This window comes from Glossina fuscipes, unplaced genomic scaffold (assembly GCF_014805625.2).
Source record: "Glossina fuscipes isolate IAEA_lab_2018 unplaced genomic scaffold, Yale_Gfus_2 177, whole genome shotgun sequence".
Classification (NCBI taxonomy): Eukaryota; Metazoa; Arthropoda; class Insecta; order Diptera; family Glossinidae; genus Glossina; species Glossina fuscipes.
The window spans coordinates 221,544-228,575 of NW_023998520.1; the positions used below are offsets into that span (position 1 = coordinate 221,544).

General features: G+C 36.2%; 1 pseudogene; it reads right to left on the minus strand.

Moving 5' to 3' along the window:
- Positions 1–984: 984 nt before the first annotated feature.
- On the minus strand, positions 985–2,067 carry LOC119641778 (annotated as a pseudogene).
- Between the last annotated feature and the right edge of the window lie 4,965 nt (positions 2,068–7,032).

Below are 7,032 nucleotides of genomic sequence, written 5' to 3' on the forward strand. Positions count from 1 at the left end.
GTTTGCAAGTTGTTTTTTGTGTTTGTTAAAACTGGTTCTTTGTTCCAAAATTGTTGCGCTCGAAGGCAAATGCAATTGCGAATATACTGTTCATATCTAAACTTGGCTCAAGGTCGCCTAAATTCTTATTGCCTGCCTCCATAAAACTACAGCTGAGTAGGGATTGGTTTTCGTACGCTGGCAGATTGGCAGCGAGATGCACGCTCGCACGTTTTAAATCATTTCGAAAGCGATTTTCATCCAATTACTTAGTCTGTCGCCTCCGTCGGCACCATTGCAAGTTGGGAATAAAAAATCTGGTAAAATTTTGCAAACTTCTATTTGTTCCTTTGTTCTCACCACAATAACGGCATTGTAGTGATTTTAGCGAAGCTTTTAAGTAAAGATCTATTTCCAATTTGCCTAAGTTTCGAAGTGGTTGTACAAGCTTGATTCCTTCGTTCAAACGATCGTCTGTTAAATTGACTTAAATGACAAGGGCTGCTGTTATGCCTCTTCCCAAGCAAATAGCCGTCAATAGATGTGAATCCAAAGTTGTGTTAATATCAGCCTTAAAGGTAAACTGAAAATTGAAATGCTTAGCTGCTTTTGCTTTTAATTTACTCCGCTGATATTTAACAAAATCTTGACGCGAAATTAAATTTTGTATTTGACTAATACACTCGAGAAATTTTTTATCTGCCGTCACATCTCGTTTCAAATATTTAACATTGATTTCACTCCGGACGCCTCCGTCGGCACCATTGGTCAATCGTTTAGTCGTTTCAACTGTTTGATCTTTAAGATCAGCGTCAACTAATAGCTGAGATGGTGTATTGCCGCTACTTAACAATTTAAAATAAATAATCTTATAAAAATTGTGAAAAATAACTTTTTTTTTTGCTTACATGTCCTCTTGATGGTTATAGTCGCCTTTACAGTACTCGAAAACCTCTTTCAAAGCCAACGGTATCTTCGAGCAATATACACCATTTAAAGTTTCTTATTCGCAAGCCTGCTGAATTGCCTGCATGAATTCTCGAATCTCCTTTTTTTTTCTTATTTTCGCAAACTAAGATCGGTGCAAGCTACATACAATGGAAAAAATATTTAAGTTTATACTCAATTCGAAATTCGATTATGTCTACACAGTTTACCTTGGATATGTGCCACGCGAAACTGTAGATGAGAAATTGGTTTGCAAGTTGTGAATAAAAGATCTGGTAAGATTTTGCAAACTTCCATATGTTCCCTTGTTCTCACCATAATAACGGCATTGTAATGATTTTAGGGAAACTTTTAAGTAAACATCTATTTCCAAATTGCTTAGGTTTCGAAGTGGTTGTACAAGCTTGATTCCATCGTTCAAACGATCGTCTATTAAATTTACATAACTGAGAAGGGCTGCTGTTATGCCTCTTCCCAAGCAAATAGCCGTCAATAGATGTGAAGCCAAAGTTGTGTTAATATCAGCCTTAAAGGTAAACTGAAAATTGAAATGCTTAGCTGCTCTTGCTTTTAATTTACTCCGCTGATGTTTAACAAAGTCTTGACGCGAAATTAAATTTTGTATTTGATTAATACACTCGACAAATTTTTGCTCTGCCGTCACATCTCGTTTCAAATATTTAACATTGATTTCACTAAATTGGCGTATTGATTTTGCGACATCCTCTTCATTTTTTAAAAAAGTCACTATGTAACTTTGAAATTTCTTATAGCTAGCAAGAAACAGTTGCATCGTCTTTAAAAAAATCTCAGTGCCATCAAGTTCCATAGCTTCACCAAATATCGAAGCAAACTCGTCTGTTTTTAAGACTATGACAGAATAACATAATTGTTTGAAAATGCCTTGACTGTGAGCATAATGTAACATGTCCAATAATACTATGGATTCAGGGTAAATTTTCGCTTTGATACCAGAGCGGTTCTGAATTTATGACAAGTGTATAGCAGAAAACAAGCGGAGCGTTCAGCTTGACGAAATCTTAATTTATATATGGATCTAGAAATGTCGCATTTAGAACAATTATTCACCTCTAGCGCGTTTGACAGCAAATTTGTACGAGGTTCCTCATCGGCTGTCATGAGCATATGCATCCATTTCGGATATATATTTGTGTATCTCTCTTTTTGCATTTTCACAATAAAGCTTTTTAGCACAGAAAATAACAACAATAATTAGACCATTGAGGTTTTTAACAACGGTGGCGGGATTGTATACTTTCAATAAAGGGATTGCTTAATTAACGTAAGAACGCAGATTTCTTCTTTTTGTTTATTTTTTTCATCAGTTGTTCTCTTCGAGAAATTCCAGTGTTACTTTTTTATTCATAATAAACACGTTAAGTTTTTTAAAAAGCTTCGAGATCGATGGAGGAGCTCCTGTAGTTGGATTGGCTCAATATGACGGACGATATGTAGTCAGTATGGTAGACGGATGAATTCACCGTTTATTGGGAGAAGAGATATGTACAGCTGTGCCTGAAGTTAACATGTATCAAGCATAGAGTATGTATTCTAGCATTAACTACAATTTAATTGCCAATAGATTTGAATGGAATGCATTCAAACCAAATAGAAGCATCCAAGAATCCCTTATTTAAACCGGGAGGAGTAGCTAGTCCTATATTGCGTTAAATTCATTCTTTAAATTTAGCGAAAGATATATTTTCTAAAGGACCGGTTTCTTATGGAAGAGTTTATATTTCATAAACGCGATCTTCTTTCGACAACAAAACTTAAATCTCACGATTTTCCACACCTCCGTAGTGGTACCGTGTGGGCGCTTTGCTAATTATTTTAGATGGTTGTCTCCTCTATAGGCCCACAACATTATAAACTTAACTTAAAACTATAATAAAATTTACAATAACGATAAATGAATGAAATCTTCATTTATTCAAAATGTACGCACATAAAACATAAATATATAAAAGGTATATATATATATGATCTAAATAAAAAGTAAATACGATGACTGCTGTGCGGCTGTTATTAACATTTTGCTCTGCAAAAGAAACGTAATGTAATTACTAAATTTTATATATAAAGTTAATAGCGAACTTACCGTTTGGCCTGTGGCGGTCTTTCATTGCACTGAAGCAATAATGCTCGTTTATAACATAATCATAACTAAAGATAAATACAACTTACTTTGACATATAGTGAATCTTCATGACTTATGAGGGATGGGCGACGGCGTATCGCTCCTTCTTTATCTATAATGAAAAATTAGAATATAAGTTAGTAATGCATCAACATTTTTGTTCTTTCGAGGCACGATTTCCATCTTTCAAAGTGCGACGAGTTTAATCTGTAAAGAAAAATTTGAATATAAGTTAGTAATGTATCAACATTTTCGTGCTAAATTTGAATTACCTTAGTATCCAGATACGTTCTTGTCAATAGATTCCCTATAGTTTTTGCTTTTCAGCAACATAAATAGGGTAAACCCAAACAAATTTCGTCGATGCATCCTGCCGGTAACACAAGATCCATCTGATTTAGAGAAGTTAGCATTCGCTACCACTGTAGCCTGTATTCGCTTTCCTATATCTGGATCCACGATACGCTGGTCCATCGCCGCATTAAAAATCACGTATGCATGGTCGAATGCTTTATTTACTTCTAATTTCGGAAAACCGGCTTGATATATTTCCTGGTTATGATGATGTTGTTTACGGAATCTTTCGTTATCTTTTCACCCATCACCTTCTCGCGAAAGTCGTGCTCCTCCTCCGCCATGTCTGGCAAGCAGTGACGGCAATTTAATTGTTCACGTGCCACTCCGAAAGCCGTGAACAACCGCAGGTATCTTATCTCGTGATATTTGAGTTGGATTGCTCGGAGATTTTTAAACACCTTTCCGTCGAGCCCGAATGGTCTTCTTCGAGCTCTTTCACAATTTCGTAATTCATTGTGTTTATTATGCTGTAATCATCGTCTGTTTTAAATCCGCTTTTGTATTTGAAGACCTGCAGGTTTCTTAGGCGGTAGCACAACTGCACTATCTCGACGAGCGATCTGGCTTTCTTTCGTTTCGACATGAAAGTGGAACGGAAGCCTTAGGCATTTTCGAGGCCATTCGATTCTAGTCAGAGATGAACAAGATGGCCCTTCCCCGTTGCCGCCCGCCCGCTGTCTTTAAGAGTCCCCACTAAGCACTCGTGGCATTCTCACTGACTACTAAGGGCTTGTTTGCATTATCCATAACCTCTCCAATCCTTCAGCTTGGCCAGACAGGCCTGCGTTTTCTTCAGTAAGCTCCATCAGCACCTTTTCATAATCATCAGCCAACATCAAAGTTGACTGGACCTCCGAGCTAGAAAAACCATTGATTTTAATACAATCGGGAGGATATGTCTTTAAATTTACTCACAAAATCGGACTTACAAACAACTTGCTGTACCCCTTACCATTTCCAATAGCCTTCTTAACAATCCTTCTAGCAGTGATGGTAGCTACAGAAGTGCTTGACGAGTTCCCTACTTCACTATCACTGCCATTCTTAATTTTTTTCACTAGAGACTCACTCTCCTTTTCCTTTTCTCTTCACTTCTTTCTTTCCAGCTGTCCCTGAAGCATCTGTTTGATGGACTGCCTAACAACCGTCTGGCTTTCATCGTCAAACACTTCTAAGCTGAGAATAGGCCGACAAATAAGACTTGGAAAGTGACTAACCTATATAAAAGAAGACTTTGAAATTGGACAATTTATAACTGCTCCCAATAACAGGAATATATATAGGTTGAAATATATAATAATATATCCAAAGGCAACAAAAAATAAATAAAAGGCGTAAAACCTTGACGTAAAATTCAAGACAATATTAGTTTATCTAATAACAAACCCAACAAATAACATGGTGCTTATATTTGCTAATGTTTATTAATGTAATTTATGACTTACCATATAATAATGATATTACAATAAATATTACCGCAAGTCGTTTGATGTTACAGCGACAACTCAATTTGCATGGTCTCAACAGGAACATCTGATAAAGCTAGCGTATTTTTCAATGAATAGACTGTCTTTTTTTGTGATTTTCACGAAGATAGTTTTAACCTGCTGTCCTTCATTTAGTTCACCAGGGCAGCAGTTTGTCTATCATTCATTATAGTCCACCATCTCTTGAACTGATCGCTCGCTTACATTTTTCTGTGAGAATATTTTAGGAAAATTAAATGGTTTGCTTTAAAAAATAAAAATAAGTTCTCCTGAGAAAAACAGCTCAACTCAGCTCAGTTGGGTACGTATCCTCTTTCATCTTCTTCTTACCTTTTCTTAGCATTCTTAACTTACTGCAATTGAGGGCAGTTAGAGTTTAGTTTTTCTATCGGTGTTTGTTCTCTTTTTTCGAATCTCTGACGAGACGATTCATTGGTTTTCTGTTCTAATAAGTACTTTGATACCTCTCCTAAAGAGCCCTTTGCAAAATATGCTTGTTGGAAGAAATTCTGCCATAGGTCGAAGAATTTAGATTGTTATAAGCTATTTAAGCAAACTCAGCGCCGCTAGTTTGTAATGATGTAAGCATTTTCAAAGCCCGTAGAATCCCAAGCGATATTGATAGCTCTCAACATCTTGGGAGATTTGATTATTCTTCTGTCATAAAAGATTTAATTAGTCTGAATACGCACATGACGGCTTTGTCGTTGCAACTATCTCCATAATTCTTGGATCTGAATTCGTCTGCTACGTTAACTTCGCGTGCCTCGTCGGTTGTGTCGGAGAAGATTTCTCACCGAGAACTGGGTGATGTACCAAGTGGGCAGATTACAGCTGTTGATTCCGAACATCTAGATAAACCGGTTAGTGGCAATGGCACTATAAAAAAAAAGCGAATTTTTGTATGAAGATGGCTTGTGAAACTTTTCCTTATAGCATAAGGCTGGCAAATCTGACGGATTAACGGTTATTCTGGTTGGAGCCAGAGGTTGGAGCCAGAAGCGATTCAACTAATTTTCATTCCAGCAAGCAAAGTAATGTTTGTGTCACTTTTCACTTGTTGAGAAATAGAAACTAAAATATCCGAAGCTAACATAACGAAAATGATCATTTATAAAATGAATGTTTCTCAACCGACGTATATAGCCTCGTGGCGTCGTACAGCGTCGTGATGTGTGCGGAGAAGTTTCAAGTAGTCATTGCTTGCTTCACCAGAAGATGATTATCATTCAAGTTCGACATTTGCGCTTGAAGATAATGTCTTTAACCAAAATTTCTCTTTCTTATTTCATAGAGGCAAACAGAATTTACTTAGAATTTTTTGTCGGCAATGGATTGGGATTCTACAACTATGATACTGATCGACTGTTCTAAAGTGTACAACGCACTCTTTTCTAATATATTATTTTTGACCTTTTGTTTAATTTCTGCATTTATTAAGTAACTATAAACCCATGGACCTATTACCTAGTTACATAGATAAATTTAGTGTGCAAGAGGAAACTATGGCATAAGTTAGCATACACGCCAGCTAGATGGCTATTAACGTAATCATTTTGCTTCATAAACTCCGTAGTCATCAATTCCTACACAAATAAAATATACATTAAGAATGAAGCAGTTCAATCGATTTTCTTCTACACGTATTCAAGGAATCATCGAAGGATTTCAGACTAGTAAAACTAACAGTGAAAGATCGCTCGGCTGATGAGTTAAAAAAAGATGGTTTTAATATTAACGAGCTTCTATTCGATCTGGAGAACTGCAGTCGTTCAATCGAAAGCACGGAAGCATCCGGCAGCTGTTAAAATTTTATTTATTTATTTATTTATTCCACTTATACTAGAAACTCAACTAAAACAAAATGGCAGTCAAAATGGAGTTCAATTGACTCTTAAAATAATCTTAAATTAATTAATATTAAAACTTAGTATAAGTACAATGACACAAATAAGAAGAAAAAAAAAGCATGTACACAACTAGCATAGAGCCACACCCATAACCGGTGCAGGACCAAATTGCAAATGAATCTCTAAGCCATCGCAAACATGCATTAGCGTGGCAATCGATAATACAATTAATTTACGACTCATAATCACT